Source organism: Meriones unguiculatus, chromosome 9, assembly GCF_030254825.1.
Source record: "Meriones unguiculatus strain TT.TT164.6M chromosome 9, Bangor_MerUng_6.1, whole genome shotgun sequence".
Lineage (NCBI taxonomy): Eukaryota > Metazoa > Chordata > Mammalia > Rodentia > Muridae > Meriones > Meriones unguiculatus.
The window spans coordinates 93,064,345-93,085,614 of NC_083357.1; the positions used below are offsets into that span (position 1 = coordinate 93,064,345).

The 21,270-nt window shown below is 40.3% G+C and overlaps 1 pseudogene; it reads left to right on the forward strand.

Moving 5' to 3' along the window:
- Nucleotides 1-15,017: 15,017 nt before the first annotated feature.
- Nucleotides 15,018-17,957, forward strand: LOC110539528 (heat shock protein HSP 90-beta-like; annotated as a pseudogene).
- Nucleotides 17,958-21,270: the final 3,313 nt, after the last annotated feature.

The following is a 21,270-nucleotide window of genomic DNA, read 5'->3' on the forward strand; positions in this document are numbered from 1 at the left end:
GTCTAACTGGATGTCTACATGCAAAAAAATGCAAATAGATCCATATTAATCACCCTGCACAAAACTAAAGTACAAGTGGATCAAAGACCTCAACATAAAACCAGACACACCTAAGATGTTAGAAGAAAAAGTGAGGAAGAGCCTTGACCTCATTGGCTCAGGAGACAACTTTCTGAACAGAATACCAACAGCACAGGCTCTAAGATCAACAATCAATAAATAGGACCTCATGTAACTGAAAAGCTTTTGTAAAGCAAAAATTTTGAATAATTTCAAAGAAGGTCCATGCTTTAAATATTCATGCCATAATAGATTTAGACTAAGGAATATGAAAAAATATAACTTATAAACATGGCATCACACATTTATGCTATGTAAACGGTTCTTGAAAAAAGTAATTGAATGGAGTTTGGTAGATATTTGGTAAAATTTAGGGAGTAAAAACAATAAGTAATTATTTCTCAAATAAACTCATGAAATTTATGTAGAAGGAATGGTTATTTCATGTAAAACAGTATAGAATATGTGCTAAAGTTGGTTTTAAATATTGAGTAAGAACTTTGGATAGAACATAGATGTATAAGTTTTATTTTTATTTCCAAATTCTTTATCATCTTAGCTTTATTCTTTTTTAATTAAATGTTTATTTTTTATATTAATTACAGTTTATTCACTTTGTATCGCAGCTGTACCCTCCTCCTTCATTCCCTCCCAATCAAACCTTCCCTCCCTTATCTCCCCCCCTGCCCTTCTCCAAGTCCACTGATAGGGGAGGTCCTCCTCCCCTTCCATCTGACCCTAGCCTATCAGGTCTCATCAGAACTGGCTGCATTGTCCTCCTCTGTGGCCTGGCAAGACAGCTTCCCCATGAGGGGAAGGCAGTCAAAGAGCCAGCCACTGAGTTCATGCAGAGACAGTACCTGTTTCACTTACTTGGGAACCCACTTGGATACTGAGCTGCCATGGGCTATCTCTGAGCAGGGGTTCTAGGTTATATCCATGAATGGACCTTGGTTGGAGTATCAGTCTCAGAAAAGACCCCTGTGCCTAGATTTCCTGGTTCTGTTGCTCTCTTAGTGGAGTTCCTATCCTCTTTAGGTCTTACTATCTCCCCCTTCTTTCTTAAGATTCCCTTCAATCTGTCCAAATTTGGTTATGAGTCTCAGTATCTGCTTTGTACACTGTGGGGTAGAGTCTTTCCGAGGCCCTCTGTGGTAGGCTCCTGTCCTGTTTCCTGTTTTCTCCTGATTCTTATAAAGATTTTTTTCTCATATGAAAATCACAAAATCCATATTTTACCATAATGTTTTAGATTAGGAACATTTTGAAGTCTCCTTTGAAAATTAGATGTTAGCAGGGAGGATGAATGAAAGTTCCACTGTCATCATTAGTGGTACAATGAATAGGATAACTAAGCATTCAGGCAATATAACAGGTTTTGCTCCATCAAATTGCATGCTTACATATGTATGATGCTGTTATGGCAAAACAGAAAAACACCATAACTTTAATTGGTGTTTGAGATAAAAATGTTTTAAATTTAAAGTTTATTTTTATGAAATGGCATAAACTATTTTTAATTATAAGTAACATTAAAGTCATATTAGAAGCCCCTGTTGTGTCAAGCTTCACCTTCCCCAATCCCTGTGACTACAAACACAGTCACCTTTTTCCTGCAAAATCTAATTGTCTACTTGTCTAAAAATTTTCACAGTTGAAAAGATGGCAAGTCTTAAGAGAATAATGTACAGCCCAAACTGTCCTATGAACAAATAATACTTCTTAGAAAATATAGGTGAGTTTCTACAAACTGTACAACTAGAGCAGCAGTAAATCTTTGTTAGCTTCACTTTACTTCATTTCACTGAAAGATATTTGCAAATTGTTCTCATTAATTGTCCTCATGTCACAGAAAATAATCAGAGTTTAATTCTTGGCAAATATCTAGGGAGATTAATAAAATGTGAAGTTGCATAACAAACCTGAGCATAACGCTGAGTTGGGATGAACGATGATCAGGAGGTCAGGCTTTGAACATATAGGATGGGTATGTGCTCAGGACCTCTTGCTATGTAGCAGTTTACCATTGGAGGGAGCCATTCAGATCACCTGTAGCTTTTGACTTACCACAAATAATTCGTCTCCTAAAATCATGGAAAATAACCACAAAATGATTATGATTGATTACTCCTTACTGGCTGGTAAACATCACTATTCTCAGTTTCCCATGACCAAAAGCCTAAAACTCCTTTAACAGAAAAGAATAAAAAAAGTCCTGTTCTCTGTTGTTGTTTCTGAAATAATAGCTGAGATCATTGATGTTTCCTTACTCTGGTGCCCAAAGGCATCCTGTTGTTTTATTGTTGCTGTTCTTTAGATACAGTTTCCTTTGTAGCTCAGGCTTATTGTAAACTCACAGCCTCAACCTGCAGGTGACTGGGATTACAATATTTATCAGCATATTTGTCTGTTGTGTGTTGTTACACATGTATTATTATTATATGGCTAAGTAACAGAGATTTAATAAATAAAATTACATAATAGCAGTCATAGATGGCAATGTGATAATAGTGACGTCTAGGTCTCTTTTCCACCTTACCATAGGTGAGAAGAGTTCTGATAACAAAGGGAGACCACATTTCAAAGTGAAAAATATTGGAGGGACATCAGAAATCAAGAAAGAGAAGTCAGGGGAGCTAACAGGCCTGGTGGAGTAAATGGTGGAGAAAAAAAAATGGAATCAGTCTGAAAATACAAGCTTAGTATTTTTTTTTCAGTGCAGGAAAATCCAAAAGTATAACCACAGAGTAAGACTGATGACCAAGTACTCTTAGGCCTAACCCCAGGAGAAGCAAAGAGTTCTCCTGAGCTTAAACCTCAGAACACGTTTTATATCCATAAATGACTTCTCTTCCATGGCAGGCTACTTTTGAGAAAAAGAAATGTAGCACAGCGCTCCCATAACTCAGAATACTGCATCAAGTAATGCACTTGAGAGAGAGAGACAGTTACTTGAAATAGAGCTACTTTAGAACAGGAAAATAAGGTAGAATAACAAGTTAGTAGCCTGAGGAGGCATTGTCACAGTTGCTGGATGAGAGAGAGCCTCCAGGTGCATTGTAGAGAGTAGAAGTCAGAAGCATACTGCTGGGAAGTTTTAGCAGTTAGATCTCAGGTGTCAGGTGCTTTGCACTCTGTGAAAAGGAGAGGCCCCATCACCTCTGCAGTACTGCAGAAACTTCAAGGTACAAGTTCATCAACTGCTGATTGCTCAACATCCAGAATTTCTGCCCTGCCATATTTGACTTGTTGCTAAGTGGAACAAAGAACAGTAAGCTTATGTCCAACAATAACCTTAATTTCCAGTCCTTTTTCCACTGGATAGTTTATACCCAAGCGGTATATAAAAACTCTGAGATCAGTGAGTAGTGAACTGCTCAGGTGGCCTTATGTAATATAGACACCAATTAATCAGTTGCTTGCCCTAAACCCTGAGGTGCATGTGTCATCATACCCTTCAGCATGGATATTTATTACTGTGCTTTTACAACATGGGGAAATCCAGTGGAGTAACTAAGAAGTGGACTTGTCTTGGCCATTCTGATGGGTGTAAGGTGAAATCTCAGGGTCATTCTGATTTGCATCTCTCTGATGGCTAAGGATGTTGAGCATCTCTTTAAGTGTTTCTCTGCCATTCTATATTCCTCTACAGAGAATTCTGTTTAGCTCTGTACCCCATTTTTAATTGGATTGCTTGATTTATTGCTTTTTAGCTTCTTTAGTGTTTTATATATTCTGGATATCAGCCCTCTGTCAGATATAGAATTGGTGAAGGTCCTTTTCCAGTCCGTAGGCTGTTGTTTTGCTCTGACAGTGTCTTTTGCTTTACAGAAAACCTTCTGTTTCATGAAGTCCCAGGAGCCTACCATAGAGGGCCTCTGAAACACTCTACCTAGCAGTGTATCAAAGCAGATGCATAGACTCATAACCAAACCTTTGGCAGAGTGCAGGGAATCATATGAAAGAAGGGGGAGTTAGTATGACGTGGAAAGGATAGGAGTTCCAGAAGGACCAAATATATCTGGGCACAGGGGCTTTTTCTGAGATTGATTCTCCAACTAAAGACCATGTATGGATGCAACCTAGAACCCCTGCTGGGATGTAGCCCATGGTAGCTCAGTATCCAAGTGGGTACCCTAGTAAGGGGAACAGGGATTATTCCTGACATGAAATCAATGGCTGGCTCTTTGATGTTCTCCCCACCCACCAAGTGAGGAGCAGCCTTGCTAGGCCACAAAGGAGGACATTGCAACCAGTTTTGAAGATAGCTGACAAGCTCGGGTCAGATGAAAGGAGAGGAGGTCCTCCCCTATCAGTAGACTATGAAAGGGTCAGGGAGGAGATGAAGGAGGGAGGATGGGATTGGGAGGGAATGAGGGAGCGGGATACAGCTGGGATACAGAGTTAATAAACTGTAACTAATATATAAAACAATAAAAATTTAGTTTAAATAAAAGAAAAAAAAAAGAAGTGGCCTGAAGGACCAGTGAAGTCAGTTCCTCAGAAATAAGAAAATTCAAGGAAAAATGACATAATGACATCCCTCAATCTCAAAATGCTTTTCTAAAAAAAAAAAAAAAAAAGAATCTAAAGAAAATGAAATTGTTTAAAGGGATAAAGAAAAACAAAAATCGAAATTTGAAATTGAGCTTACTCTTAGTAACAATCAAAGTGATTTGAAAGACAGAACTAAAGAAGTTAAAGTCGTATAAGAGAAACTCAGCAATTTAGGTTAGAAAATCAACAAAATATGGTTAGAAATTCTTAAATATATATACATATATATATATATATATGCAGTGATTAAGAAAATTCAACCCTTATTCAAATAAAGTCTGAACAGAAATCTTTACCAGCATGCTGAAAATATGGGACAAAGATGATCAGAGATTAAAGGCAGTGCTGAGGAATTGGAAAACAGTAAAACGACAAACTATGAACACCGCGATCTAGACCTCAGGATCACAACCAGCTAGTAAGTCTATAATATTTGGAATAGAAGAGAAAACTGAGTTGCAGAAAAATGGTATGGGAAATCCCTGCAATAAAATTCTAGCATAAAGTTCCTAGTAAAAGAAATGGCTAACCCTGCACCAGACATACAAGCAAAGGGGAAGGAGGGACTTCATAACTATTTTAGAGAAAAAAAATACATATAATTTACTACCACAAGCCTAATAGAACAACACCAGATATCTAAGCATAACAAGAATATTAATAAAATTATTCCTAAAAATTATTCCTAATAATACAGCATTCTGCTATACTTATAGCTTGGTGCTTTGTCTGGTCGTCATGAGAGAGGCTCCCTGCAGCAGCAGATGTGAGCAGATGCAGAGACCCACAGCCACAGTTCACAAAGGATGTCTCAGTGGGTGGTCTCCACGTTCCTTACCCTTGAAGATTGTAAAACTGTTGTAAATTAAGAAAAAAAATGAGTGTTGGGCTATGTAATATTTATGATTAGCCCTAAGATTAACACAGAGGTATTATTAAACCATTTTCAAAAATAAGAAGACACAGACACATGTCATATTTTATAATTACCGTATATACCTTGGGCTGGGGAGATATTTCACTTATGACGGGTCAGTAACCTCACCATGTAGCTCAGAGGCCCCCACTCAATGCCATACACCTTAATCCTCCTCATGTGGTCTACCTCCCATTCATGATCCCAAGATGCTTGTATTCTTCACCTGGGCCTTTTCACACCATTACTAGAATCCTTAGAGCCCAAGTGGTTCCTTCTTCATCTATCCCATCATGACATCTTCCTAGCTCTTCTCTTCCTGTCCATCTGTCTCCTATAATTCTTCTGTCCTCTCCAAGCCCCGGAACCTTAGTCACACCTGCCCCATTCTGTCCAGCCCAGGGATAGGCCATTCTATCAACCAATAAGGTATGTCTTAGGCAGGTTTACAAAACAAGGATAGGTGTAACCAGATCTTGAAGGCCAGTAACATGCATCAGACCAACCTCAAATAAGAAACCCTGTGGAAAGGATCTCATCAGGACTGGTTGATTGTCTTCCTCTGTGGCCTGGTAAGGCTGTTCCCCAATCAGAGGTTGGTGATCAAAGAGCCAGACAACGAATTCATGTCAGAGAGGATAGATGGTACCATGAGAACATGGCTCAGTGAATCAACTAAGCAGGGCTCATCCTTTGTGCTCAGAGACAAAGTGACAATCAGGGACCTTCATGGGTCTGTACCAGGTCTTGGCATACAAATTATGGCTGTTATCTTGTTTTTTTGTGGGACTCCTACCAGTGGAAGCAGATGTTATATCTGCCTCTTTTGCCTGTTCTTGGGACTCTTTTCCCTCTTTTTGCATAGCCTTTTCCAGCCCGGATATGAGGGCTTTGGCCTCATTATTATTATTATTTTAATCATTCTATTGATTCTTCGTGAATTTCGCTTCCGGTGTTAGAGTCAGGAATTCGCTGAAAGAATGACCCCAGACTCTAGTAGCTTGCAAAAAACAAAGGGCATTTATTCTGTGTTAGTCCAGCATGCTGGTGTCACCACCTTTAAAATATGGCATTGACCCCAAGGGAAGTTGAAGTCCCCTTTTAAAGCCAGAAATGAGAATTCCAACTATTGCTCTATAATCTCGACTGGGATTGCCTGGTGCCCATGGAAGCTACTGGTGCCCTGATGATTCTGGTCAGTACTTATGTGCTTTGTAAACCCGTAGTTAAGCACCCTTATATTCCCCAGGCCAGATGTATTGGCAGTTTCCCATTGGTTGCCCTTTTTCTGTGATTCTTCCTGTAACTTTTAGGCCTGTTCTGTATAGCAAGAAAATGAGGCTTGTCATGGAGTTTGTCAGGCTTATTTAGCCAGGTTCTCTCAAAGGTACCCTAATCCCTCTCATCTTCCCATCACTCCATATTGTACCTTGTACTAGCAACTTCACCAAAAGATTAAAAAAAAAAAAAAAAGCTGTGGTGTGGTTTGAAGCCTTTGTTTTTGCTATACTATCAATACTGGAGCCTCACCTGTCCTCCTTTTGTAGATCCAGTTGTTGTCCTGTGTCATACAGATCCTAAAGTTTTGGTTATTCAGGACTAGCCCCTTTACACACAACTGCAGTTCATAGATGGGATCGATGTTGAGCTGGGAGAACTCAAAGGCCTGGATCTCGGCTTGGATGGTAGCTGAATTGGTCTGCCTGCCAGCTCTCCTGCACTAGAATCACGAGTGCCAGCTCTCCCTCTTTGCCAGGGCTGGCTATCCTGTGCTCATAGCATTGGGACCAGCTTTCCCATGTTCTTCCTTCCTGTCTTATTATACCTTGTTTTGCTCTGTTTGGCTTTTGTCTCTTGGAGGCCTTCTTTCTTCTAAAGAGGAAATGGAGGGGGAGGAAACCTGGGGAAGAGGGGAAGAGGGAGGAGCTGGGCAGAGTGGAGGAAGTGGTGATTGGAATGTTTTATATGAAAGAAGAATCTTTTTTTCAATAAAAATTATAAAAAGGGGAAATGAAAATTATTAGAAAGAGGAAATCTCAATGGAAAACTACACAGGAAGGAATTAGGAAATATATGAAATAGTATTAATGAACTAGCCATGGAGTTTCTTTTTTTTTTTGCAGTTTATTCAGGAACATTGAACAATCCTCGGACCCCGGGGAAAGCCAGCCCACAGCTTAAATAGCCTCTGGGTAGCCAACCCAGGCGTGCCACGGGGGCAATGCAGATAGGTCCACCTACATGGAAGCAAGCCAGATCCTCGGCCTTAGCCAAATGTGGAGTTGTTCGTGACAGAGAGCACTCACCATCGGGAAGGTGGAAGGCGGAAACCAGCTCCATCTTTAAGGCATAGCATTCCGCAGCTCTCTACAGTTTCCCCTTTTTGTTTTAGACACATCAGGCAAGAGTAGAGGTCTGATCTCTGATATTAGAAATAAATTGGGACTTTGTACCGATGTTCATTTAGGTGTCATCCACCCAAAGAGCATCAGACCGTCCAATACCTTTTTCTCAGAGGCGGGACCTGATTAAAAAAAAAAAAAAAAAGCTGTGGTGTGGTTTGAAGCCTTTGTTTTTGCTATACTATCAATACTGGAGCCTCACCTGTCCTCCTTTTGTAGATCCAGTTGTTGTCCTGTGTCATACAGATCCTAAAGTTTTGGTTATTCAGGACTAGCCCCTTTACACACAACTGCAGTTCATAGATGGGATCGATGTTGAGCTGGGAGAACTCAAAGGCCTGGATCTCGGCTTGGATGGTAGCTGAATTGGTCTGCCTGCCAGCTCTCCTGCACTAGAATCACGAGTGCCAGCTCTCCCTCTTTGCCAGGGCTGGCTATCCTGTGCTCATAGCATTGGGACCAGCTTTCCCATGTTCTTCCTTCCTGTCTTATTATACCTTGTTTTGCTCTGTTTGGCTTTTGTCTCTTGGAGGCCTTCTTTCTTCTAAAGGGGAAATGGAGGGGGAGGAAACCTGGGGAAGAGGGGAAGAGGGAGGAGCTGGGCAGAGTGGAGGAAGTGGTGATTGGAATGTTTTATATGAAAGAAGAATCTTTTTTTCAATAAAAATCATAAAAAGGGGAAATGAAAATTATTAGAAAGAGGAAATCTCAATGGAAAACTACACAGGAAGGAATTAGGAAATATATGAAATAGTATTAATGAACTAGCCATGGAGTTTCTAAAGCAAGAAAACAAACTAGCACACACAATTTAATACTCACCCTTCATGTAAACAGTCTTAACTCTACATAAAACAAAGAGACTGGCTGATTAGATTAAAGATGAGATTTAGATTAAAGATGACAATAAAGATAAAGTCTTTATTGTCCAAAGAAATCTTATCTCATTGGTAAAGATATATTCTTACTAACAGAGAAAGGATAGAAATGACATTCTAAGCAAATAAACTATGAAAGCTAGTAGAGGAAGATACACTCTTTTATTTTTATTTTTTGAGCCATATTTTTTCTCATTTTTTATTACTGTCATTTATTACAATTTATTCTATTTGTATCTTGGCTGTAGCCTCCTCCCGCATCTTCTCCCAGTCCCACCCTCCCTCCCTCTTCTCCCCCTAGGTACCTCCCATAGTCCATTTATAGGAGAGGTCCTCCTCCCTTTTTATTAGACTCTAGACTTGCAGGTCTCATCATGACTGGTTGCATTGTCTTCCTTGGTGGACTGGTAAGGCTGTACCCCCAGAGAGAGGTGATCAAAGAGCCAGCCACTGAGTTCATATCAGAGAGAGCCCCTGCTCTTCTGAACCCACTTGGAAACTGAGTCTATGGGCTACATCTGAGTCAGGGTTTTAGGTCTTCTCCATGCATTGTTCATGGTTGGGATATCATTCTCTTCAGGGACCACAGAGCTAGTTTTTATGTCTCTGTTGGTCTCCTTTTGGAGCTCTTGTCCCCTCCAGGTCTTTCTATTTCCCCCTTCTTTCCTACGATTCCCTGTACACTGCCCAAAGTTTAGTGTGAGTCTCAACCTTTGCTTCAATACCTCAATAGAGTTTTTCTTTTTTCTTTCTTTCTTTTTATTTTTTTGCTAGTTAGTTTTTTTTAATTCTATATTAATTACACTTTATTCACTTTGTATCCCCCCTCTGGTTCCCTCTCTCTTCCCATCCCAATTCCTCCCTTCCTCCACCCTCTGCATGCATGCCCCTCCCCAAGTCCACTGATAGGGGAGGACTTCTTTTCCTTCCTTCTGATCCTAGTCAATTAGGTCTCATCAGGAGTGGCTGCACTATCTTCCTCTGTGTCCTGGTGAGGCTGCTCCCCCCTCAGGGGGAGGTAATTAAAAAACAGGCCAATCAGTTCATGTCAGAGACAGTCCCTGTTCCTATTACTATAGAATCCACTTGGATACTGAACTGCCATGGGCTACATCTGTGCAGGGGTCTTAGGTTATCTCCATGCATAGTCCTTGGTCAATTACTATCCAGAAAGTCAAAGAGGATGGACATCAGAAGAAGGAGAAAAGAGGGAACAAGTCAGGAGCCTGACACAGAGGACCTCTGAAAGGCTCTGCACTGCAGACTATCAATGCAGATGCTGAGACTTATGGGCAACCTTTTGGCAGAGTGCAGGGAATCTTAGGAAAGAAGTTGGAAACAGTTAAGATCTGGAGAGGACAGGAACTCCACAAGGAGAGCAACAGAACCAAAAAATCTGAGCACAGCGGTCTTTCCTGAGATCGATAGAGTCTTTCAGAGGCCATCTGTGGTAGGCTCCTGTCCTGTTCCTTGTCTTCTCCTGCTTCTGATGTCTATCATGTTTATCCTTCTAAATGAGAATTCAGCATCTTCCCTAGGGTCTTCCTTGTTGTTTAGCTTCTTTATCAGTATAGATTTTAGTATGCTTATCCTATATTATATGGCGAATATCTTCTTATGAGTGAATATATACCATGTGTATCTTCCTACTTCTGAGTTAACTCACTCAAGATGATCTTTTCTAGTTCCCACCATTTGCCTGCAAATTTCATGATTTCCTTGTTTTTAATAGCTGAGTAATATTCCATTTTGTAAATGTACCACAATTTCTGTATCCATTCCTCCATTGAAGGACATCTAAGTTGTTTCCAGATTCTGGCTATTATGAATAGAGCTGCTACAAACATTGTTGAGCAAATGTCCTTGTATACTTGAGCATATTTTAGATATATGCCTAAGAGTGGAAAAGCTGGATATTGAGGTAACATTATTCCTAATTGTCGAAAACACCAGATTGAATTTCAAAGTGGATATACAAATTTACACTCCCACTAGCAATGGAGGAGGGTTCCCCTTTGTCCACAACCTCTCCAACATGTGTTGTCACTTGCATTTTTGATCTAAGCCATGGATTAGATGGGTTTAAGGTAAAATCTCAGGGTTGTTTTGATTTGCATTTCCCTGATGACTTAGAACAGTAAGCATGTCTTTAGGTGTTTCTCTGCCATTCTATATTCCTCTGTTGACCGCCCCCCCTTTTTTAAATTAGGTTATTAGCTTATCGGTGTTTAATTTATTGAGTTCTTTATATATTCTGGATATTAGCCCTCTGTCAGATATAGGGTTGGTGAAGATCTTTTCCCATACTGTAGGCTGCTATTTTGTCCTATTGAAAATGTTCTTTGCCTTGCAAAAGCTTTTTAGTTTAATGAAGTCCTGTTTATTAATCATTGATCTTAGTGCCTGATCTGTTGGAGCTCTGTGCAGGAACTTGTCTCCTGTGCCAATGAGTTCAAGGCTATTCCTCCAGTTTCCCTTCTGTTATACAGTTCCCTTCAGTGTATACAGTTTTATATTGAGGACTTTGATCAATTTGGAGTTGAGTTGTATGCAGAATGATTGATAAGTATCTATTTGCATTCTTCTACATCAAGTCATCTGGTTAGACCAGCAACATTTGTTGAAGATGCTTTTTGTTTTGTTTTTTCATTGTATGGTTTTGGCTTCTTTTTCAAAATCAGGTGTCCATAATTTTTCGGGTTTATTTCTGGGTATTTGATTCAATTGCATTGATCCACCTGCCTGTTTTATGAGGCTATGGTGATGACCCTACCTGAGACTCCTAGCAGCAGTGGATATGGAGCTTGAAGTCACTACCTCTTGTAGTCAGGGGAGAGCCCTAGTGATGGGGACATCGAAACAACTGTAAAACCTTTGACTCAAACTTTGACTTGCCTACAAGAATTGTAGGCATTAAGATGAAACAGAGATTGAGGGAATGGTAAACCAATAGCTGGCCCAACTTGAGACACACCCCATGGGAGAGAGCTCACCAACCCCTGACACTTTAATGATATTCTGCTATGGTTGAAGACAGGAGTCTAAAATAACTGTGTATCTTGTAACAGTCGGGATAGGGGCTATCTTTTACTCTGTTGCCTGACTTTGGACCAGTTTCCCCTAGCTGGTCTTCCTGGTCTGGCCTTAGTGGGAAAGGATGCATTTAGCACTGCTGGGACTTGCTGTGCCAGGACAGGAGCATAGCATAACTGCTTTCTGAGAGGCTTCACCCTGCGGCTGATGGAAGCAGATGCAAAGATCCACAACCAAACAGTAGACTGACGTAAAAGAAATTTGTGGAACAGTGTGAGGAAAAACTGAGGAAGTCGGAAGGGTGATGGACCTAACAAGAAAACTTACAGAGTAAACTTATCTGAACCCATGGGGGCTCGCAGAGACTGAGCCACCAACTAAATAGCATGTGTGGGCTGGACCAAATCCCCTACACATATTTTGTAGATGTGCAGCTTGGTCATCATGTATATCTCCTACCAATGGGAATAGGCCTGTCTCTGACTCTGTAGCCTGCCTTTCAGGGTTACATTGTCTGACCACTTTGGGAGAGGATGTGCTTAAGTTCTGCTGCAACATTAGGCTAGGCTCCTCCTTCTTTGAGAAGGAGACAGATGACTGGTTAGAAAGGGAGGATCACACTGAACTGCCATGGGCTACATCTGTGCAGGGGTTCTAGGTTATCTCAATGCATGGTACTTGGTTGGAATATGAGTCTCAGGAAAGAACCCTGTGCTCAAATTTTTTGGTTTTGTTGCTCTCCTTGTGGACCTCCTTTCCTCTCCAGCTCTTACTACTATTTCCCACTTCTTTCATAAGATTCCCCGCATTCTGCCCAAAGTTTGGCCATAAGTCTCAACAAGTGAGTTCCATAGTAATGGGAACAGGGACTGCTTCTGACATGAACTGATTGGCCTGCTCTTTAATCACCTCCCCCTGAAGGGGGAGCATCCTCACCAAGCCACGGAGGAAGACAATGCAGCCACTCCTGATGAGACCTAACAGACTAGTATCAGAAGGAAGAAAAAGAAACCCACCCATACCAGTGGACTTGGGGAGGGGAGTGTGTGGAGAAAGGGGAGGGAAGGAGGGTTGGAAAGGGAGGAGGGAGGGAACTGGAGGGGGGATACAAAGTAAATAAAGTATAATTAAAAACAAAAGAAAGGGAGGATGAAGGTGGGACTGAAAGGAGAGGAGAAAGGGGACTGGGATCAGGCTGTGAAGTGATTAGATAGATAGATAGATAGATAGATAGATAGATAGATAGATAGATAGATGATAGATAGATAGATAGATAGATAGAGTGGAAAAAGAAAATAGAAAAAGGGATAGATTATTTCATTGTTAACACTTAGGTAAAATAATATTGTTTGTAGTTTCCAAACTATTGAGTGATATAAATTTGGAGTTTTATTATAGCAACATTACACTTGCATCACAATATTGTTTTAATATGTAAGCAGGCATACTTTTAAATTCTGATTGTGGCTACTTTTTATTGCCTTGTATCTTTTACTTAGAGCTTGTTTTGATTCATTTTCTTTTTAATGTATTGTGTGAAGCACTCTTCCCTGCATGTATTCAGGAAGTATCCGCTGAATATGAAAAAAAACAAGGTGTAGCCCTTTCCATTTACATTGAAATTTGTGTGCCTTTCTTTACACCTCGTTTTCTTAAATGTCTACTCTTCATTTTTCTATTAGGCAAAAAAAGCTCAGAGAAAATGATGAAGTGTTTATTGAAACTCAGAAATTAGTTTTCTCTTTGAGAATCATTTGCATTTACAATCATAGGAGATAATATAATTTGTCTTCCAATAAGCTGACCATGTTTAGACGAATTATCTATTAGCTATGGTGACAGAATTACTCATATATCAAAATGTTTCAGGGACAAACTTCTATTGTTGTTAAGGTATCTTTTATTCACCTGATGTAATTGTCATCTCTGAGGCTTACTGAAAAACACGCTTACACTTTCTACTTCCTTCTGAACTCTTGCTGGCTGGTTCAACTCAGATGTTCTTGCTCAAAACTCTTCTCCACACTGACTGATTGAAACTGGCTTCTTACGTCTTCACCTGAATAGCTCTGCTTCTGAACTCCATGAACTGAACGACACCAAACTGAAAGAACTCAACCGAACGGCAGCAACTGCTAAACTGTTTGGTATTGACCTCAGCTCTCCTGTACTGTCTTCTCTACTGAACTTTCTACTGAACCCTACTCTACTGTACTGTGTCATCTTTATAGTACTGTTCTTAAATAGATTTTTTTTCCTGTATGTTCTTATCAGAATTGGGTATAGCCTATCTCTGACTCATTCTGTCAAATATTTCTCTGATCTATGACTTTATCGGCCCCTCCATTAGATGTCACTTTCAAATCTGGGTGCTTCCTTATACAAACTAATTTTACCTTCATTCTATGGGATATTTAAAAGTATGAACTAAAGGCACATCTTTATTTTAGCCAGAGGGATTAAAGGTGTGCTGGATGAAAATTCCTCTATGTATTGTCCAATCTGACAACTTTTCACTAGCACATTTTAGACTGATGATTTGTTTAAAGAAGAAAAGATAGAGAAATATATTGTCAAGATCTAAAAGAAAAGCCTTTTCTATCTCAAAACCTGATGTCTCAGAGTGATGTTATGGTTACAGTTAACTGGACAGAGGGTTAAATTGGACAGAGAGTTTCTTAGGAGATAGAAAAGTGTATGTTTGTGGCCAGGTGTGTCTATGGTGACTGTTTAAGGGAGGACTGCCTAAACAGTATAACCTAGACATAAGTGCATGTTTTGTCTAAGTGTGTCTATGAGAACTATGGGAAGACTAAATGAGAAAACCTATGCTTAGTATTAGCCTCATTTTTTAGCCCAAGAGCTGAGAATGAGTAAAAGGATGGAATTAGGAAGTCTACATAGGCATTGTTTCTGCTTTAGGGAGCCAAAGTAAAAGTTTTCATTTTCATGCCCTCTTTACTATTATTTCTACTTGACCATGGTCATAAAACCAATTCAATCAGGACCAGGGACCAAAACCTCTAAAACTATGGCCCAAGGGAAGCATCCTTTTCTTTAAAAATGTTTCTCACGGACATTTATCACTGAAACAACAAAAATAAGTAACACCTATAACTGATTTTAATAATGAGTCACTGCTGCACAGCTTAGGCTTGTTCTGGGAGTCAGATGTGGTCAGGGCCCACTTGCTTTGTACAACAACTTGGCTTTCCTGTCAAGACGCCTGAAGAAGTGCACCATGGAGAGGAAGAGGTGGAAACCTTTGCCTTTTAGCAGAAATCACTCAACTCATGTTCCTTATCATCAACACTTTCTATTCAAATAAGGATATTTTTCTCTGGGAGTTGATTTCTAACACTTCTGATGCCTTGGGCAATATTCTAAATGAAAGCCTGGCAGACCCTTTCAAATTGGACAGCAGCAAAAAGATAAAAATTGACATAATCCCCACAACTCAGGAGCTGGCATTGGTGGACACTGGCATTGGTATGACCAACACTGATCTCATAAATTACTTGGGAACCATTGCTAAGTCTGGCACAAAAACATTAGTGGAGGCTCTCCAGGCTGGTGCAGACATCTCCATTGGGAAGTTTGGTGTTGGATTCTATTTGGCCTATCTAGTGGCAGAGAGGGTGGTTGTTATCACAAAGCACAATGATGATGAGCAGTATGCCTGGGAGTCTTCTGCTGGTGGCTCCTTCACAGTTTGTGCTGACCACAGTGAGCTTATTGGCTAGAGCACCAAGGTTATCTTTCACCTCAAAGAAGAGAAGACAGAATATGTAGAAGAGAGGAGAGTCAAGAAAGTAATGAAGAAACACTCCCATTTCATAGGCTATACCATCACCCACTATTTGGAGAAAGAACAAGAGGACATCACTGATGATGAGGCAGAGGAAGAGAGAGGGGAGGAAGAAGAGTAAGATAAGGTGGCAAAGAGAAGCCTAATATTGAAGATGTGGCATCAGCTGAGGAGGATGACAGTGGCAAAGATAAGAAAAAGAAAAAGAAGGAGATGAAGGAGAAATAGATTGATCATGAATAGTTGAATAAGACTAAGCCTATTTGGACAAGAAACCCTGATAGCATCACTCAAGAGGAATATGGTGAATTCCATAACAGCCTCACTAATGACTGGGAAGACTACTTGGCAGTTAATTATTTCTCTGTAGAAGGTCAGTTGAAATTCAGGGCACTGCTCTTCATTCCTCAGCAAGCTCCTTTCACCTTTTTTGAGAACAACAAGAAGAAGAACAACATCAAACTGTATGTTCATCATGTATTCATCATGGACAGCTGTGATGAGCTGATACCTGAGTACCTCAACATTATCCGTGGTGTAGTTGACTCCAAGACCTGCCTCTGAACATCTCCTGAGAAATGCTCCAGCAGGGCAAGATTCTGAAAGTCATCCATGAAAAAGTTGTAAAGAATTCCATAAACTCTTCTCTGAGTTGGCTGAAGACAAAGAGAACTACAAGAAGTTTTATTAGTCATTATCCAAGAAATTTTTTATTAGTTTTAATATTTTTATATTAATTACAGCTTATTCATTTTGTATCCCAGCTGTACCCTCTCCTTCATTTTCTCTAAATCCCACCCTCTCTCCATCATTTCCTCTGATACCTCTCTCCAAGTCCCCTGATATGGGAAGTCTTCCTCCCCCTCCATCTGACCCTAGACTATCAGGTCTCATCAGGACTGGCTGCACTGTCTTCCTCTGTGGCCTGGTAAGTCTGTTCCCCCATCAGGGGTTGGTGATCAAAGAGCCAGACAATGAGTTCATGTCAGAGACAGTCCTTGTTTCCCCTTACTAGGGTACCCACTTGGAGACCGAGATGCCATGGGCTACATCTGTGCAGGGGTTCTAGGTTATCTCCATGCATGGTCCTTGGTTGGAGTATCAGTCTCAGAAAAGACCGCTGGGCCCAGATTTCTTGGTTCTGTTACTCTCCTTATGGAGCTCCTGTCATCTCCAGGTCGAACTATCTTCCCATTCTTTTATAAGAGTCCCTGCACTCTGCCCAAGGTTTGGCTATGAGTCTCAGCATCTGCTTTGATACCTTTTTGGGTAGAGTCTTTCAAAAGCCCTCTGTGGTAGGCTTCTGTCCTATTCCCTGTTTTCACTCTCTTCCAATGTCCATCCCATTTGCCTTTCTGAGTGAGGATTGGTTATCTTTCCCAGATTGCTCCTTCTTGCTTAGCTTTTTTTAGGTGTACAGATTTTAATATGTTTATTCTATTGGAATCCATGAAGATTCTACCAACCATCGTTGCCTCTCTGAGCTCCTCTGCTATCACACCTCTCAGTCTGGAGATGAGATGACTTCCCTGTCAGAGTATGTGTCTCCCATGAAGGAGACACAGAAGTATATCTACTATATCACTGGTGAGAGCAAAGAGCAGATGGCCAACTCTGCCTTTGTGGAACATGTGTTGAAGCGGGGCTTTGAGGTGGTGCATATGACCCAGCCTATTGACGAGTACCGCATGCAGCATCTGAAGGAATTCGATGGGAAGAGCCTGACCTTGGTGACTAAGGAGGCCTGGGTCTACCAGAGGATGAGGAAGAGAAGAAGAAAATGGAGGTGAGCAAGGCAAAGTTTGAGAATCTCTGCAAGCTCATGAAGGAGATCTTCAATAAGAAGGTTGAAAAGGTGAAAATCTCCAATCGGCTTGTCTCTTCACCCTGCTGCCTTGTGACAAGCACCTATGGCTGGACAGCCAAGATGGAGCAGATCATGAAGGCCCAGGAACCACATGACAACTCTACAATGGGCTACATGATGACCAAAAAAACACCTAGAGATCAATCCTGACCACCCCATTGTGGAGCCCCTGCAGCAGAAGGCTGAAACAGACCAAAAAGGCAAAGCTGTCAAGGACCTGGTGGTGCTGCTGTTGGAAACTGCTCTGCTCTCCTCTGGTTTCTCACTTGAATATCCTCAAACCCACTCCAACCACATCTACACATGATTAAACTAGGCCTGGGCACTGATGAAGATGAAGTGACTGCAGAGGAGCCCAGTGCTGCTGTTCCTGATGAGATCCCCACACTTGAGGGTGATGAGGACGCCTCTTGCATGGAAGAAGTAGATTAAAGACACCCCCCACCAGGCTTCCCATGTTCTCTTTGTAGCTTTCCTCGTGGCTCCCCAGCAGCCTTGACCCACCTGACCATCCTCATGTCTAGAAGAATTTCTTCTATCCTGGCCTTGTAGCTTTGTACATTCAGGCAGGAAAATCCCCTCCTACAGAATGGCAAGGTCGGGTATTGTGTATTATGGTTTTTTTGTTGCTGTTGTTTTCGTTTTTGTTTGTTTGTTTATTTAATGAAATTAAAAGTATGCAAAATAAAGAAGATGCAGTTTAAAACAAAATTAACAATGTTTTTCTGGATTTGAAGACTGACTTCAGTATAAACATTCCTAGACACAAGTGAATGAAATATACATTAAAAAACAAACATGTGCATGTCTCTAAAACAAAAAGGGGGAACTGTAGAGAGCTGCGGAATGCTATGCCTTAAAGATGGAGCTGGTTTCCGCCTTCCACCTTCCCGATGGTGAGTGTTCTCTGTCACGAACAACTCCACATTTGGCTAAGGCCGAGGATCTGGCTTGCTTCCATGTAGGTGGACCTATCTGCATTGCCCCCGTGGCACGCCTGGGTTGGCTACCCAGAGGCTATTTAAGCTGTGGGCTGGCTTTCCCCGGGGTCCGAGGATTGTTCAATGTTCCTGAATAAACTGCATTGAAAAAAAAAAAAGTAATAATTAAAAAAAAAAACAAACATGTGATGTTTAACACTTTCCTGAATACAAATTTAACAAAGAAAAAGAATGGTAACAAGATACTGGAGAATTACAAACGTTAAGATAGGGAAAGAATCTTTTTTTTTTTAATTTTTCATCAATTACACTTTATTCATTCTGCATCCCCCCATAAGCCCCTCCCTCCTCCCCTCCCAACCCCACCCTCCCTCCTCCCTCTGCTTGCATGCCACTCCCCAAGTCCACTAATAGGGGAGGTTCTCCTCTCCTTTCTGATCTTAGTCTGTCAGTTCACATCAAAAGTGGCTGCATTGTCCTCTACTATGGCCTGGTAAGGCTGCTCCCCCGCAGAGGGAGGTGATCAAAGAGCAGGCCAATCAGATTATGTCAGAGGCAGTCTCCACAAGGAGAGCAACAGAACCAGAAAATTTGAACACAGGGAACTTCCCAGAGACTCATACTCCAACCAAGGACTATTCATAGAGATAACCCAGAACCCCTGCACAGATGTAGCCCAGGGCAGTTCAGAGTCCAATTGGGTTACATAGTAATGTGAAGAGGGAAAGAATCTTAAGTGAAAGCTGGTACTAGAACAGACTCATGCTGACTTAGCACAAACTGCACCCCTAAGGAAAAAGACAATAGAAATCTATAAATATTACTTTTAATACTATATATCTGAAATAGGTATTCTCCTTCTCCTTAGTATTCTGTTTACCTTAGATAGACACAGGTTGTTTTCTGATAATACTTATATATATCTTATAAAAATCCCTCATGAAAAATAAATATTCTGATATCACTCTATGCTTCATCATTCAAAACTCCCATGGACAAACAATATCATCATTTATCAAGAGCTGTGCTTTCTCATAGACTTCATCTTTGCTACTGTCAGCAACATCAAGTACATCATTCATCTTCCTATTTTTTTGTCTCTTTTGTGTAAAGTTGCTTCTGTAACATTTTTTGAATAAAAAGGGCTGCTTTTATATTCAGCTATGATGAAGAATGAAGTGATTCTTTTTGGCTTAGACATGAACATTGTGAAATGTACATTAGCTATTAGTTTTCGGCTATGGCTTTGGATATTTCTGTTTAGTGGTTATACGTTTAGTATATACTACATTGTACCATAATGGTTATTTTGGTTTTTAAGGCTATATTATATAACTTTTCTTGGAGAAATGTGAGCATATTTTTAACTCATGGTTGAACACATGTCAGAAATAATAATAAAAAAAAACATATTCTACCTAATTCTAGGTTAGTAAGCACATTACTTTATCAAGGTTATGTGGCGAGCAGTCATTTACAAAGAGACAAATAATTCAAAGGCAGCTTTATCAAAAAGAAGTGACCTCTCTCCTAGAACTATAACCACTAAAGAGAGCTGAACCACTGGAACACTGTATGTCTTTCATAACTTGCTTACACCCGGAGAGTCCATTCTCATAACAATTGTTATTGTTTGTATAACAGTATTTTATGGCCTGATGAATCTTGCATTTTTCATGGACTTTCTGAGGACCAGATTACTATGCTATAGAAACAGTTACTTATTGTAAAGAGCCTGACCAGTTACGAATCCCTGTGCTGTCCTATCCACTGTGAACAAAAGCACAAAGAGTCACTTCTGTGACAAATCCGCAGTATCAGAAATCTATGGGCATAGACACAAATGTTTAAGAATCAGTTGGAGACATCACTTTAAGAATAACAGTTGTTAATCCTACACGGTAATCAGACACAGTTTTTTTGTTTTACAGTATTAATAATGACTCTGATTTTATACACTGGACCCCTTAATTGCTATCCCAAAGTAGTTGATTGGTTTCAAAATAGTGGCATCATTATTTTACTAGGCATGTCTTCCTCGACATGTTGGTAATGTAATGCATAAGCCATATGTAAGCATGGCCCATGTGACATCTGCTTGTACTATAAAAGCAAATCACACAGAAAGAACATTAGCTGACTCCCAGACCCATTTCACTATGCCCAGAATAGATTCTGCATGGTGTATTCCACACCAATGTCTAACCATGTAGATCTGGCTTGCAACCAACAGTAGCAGGTGTTATTGCTTTTAACATCATCTTCTCATTTGTAGGATGCAAAGAACTTTTCTGGCCAACAATTCTCTGAGAGCTAACTTGACATTGGTCCTCAGATTTCCATCATACAACCTTATACCTTTTGGGAGCTTTCTTTCTCACTCAAACAGGTTTCTTTTATTTAAGGAAGGAACTTAACTGCATAACTGCTGCCATTAGTGTTATTAAGTATGCTCCGAGAAATGAAGAAATCTTGGGTCTATAATACCAAAATATTTTAACAAGATCAAGTACAGCAGAAGATAATGTCATCACTTGTAATGATTGTTTTGTTAAAAGAATAATGTTTAGTATAGCAGTATGTGGTGAGCATTATTTCATCTAGCCTTCTAAACAACATTTATTATGTGTGACTTAATCGACCCTTTTAACTTGTCCTAGTACTGCTGTTTTAGGGCCATTGTACATTTGTCCACCTGCAGTGGTCTTTGTCAAGCCACTTTGGACTATTTTGTCTGGCTTAACTCCTAAAGGGAATATAACTCCTGTAGTGGTTTGAATAAAAGTAGCCTTCATAGGTACATAGGGA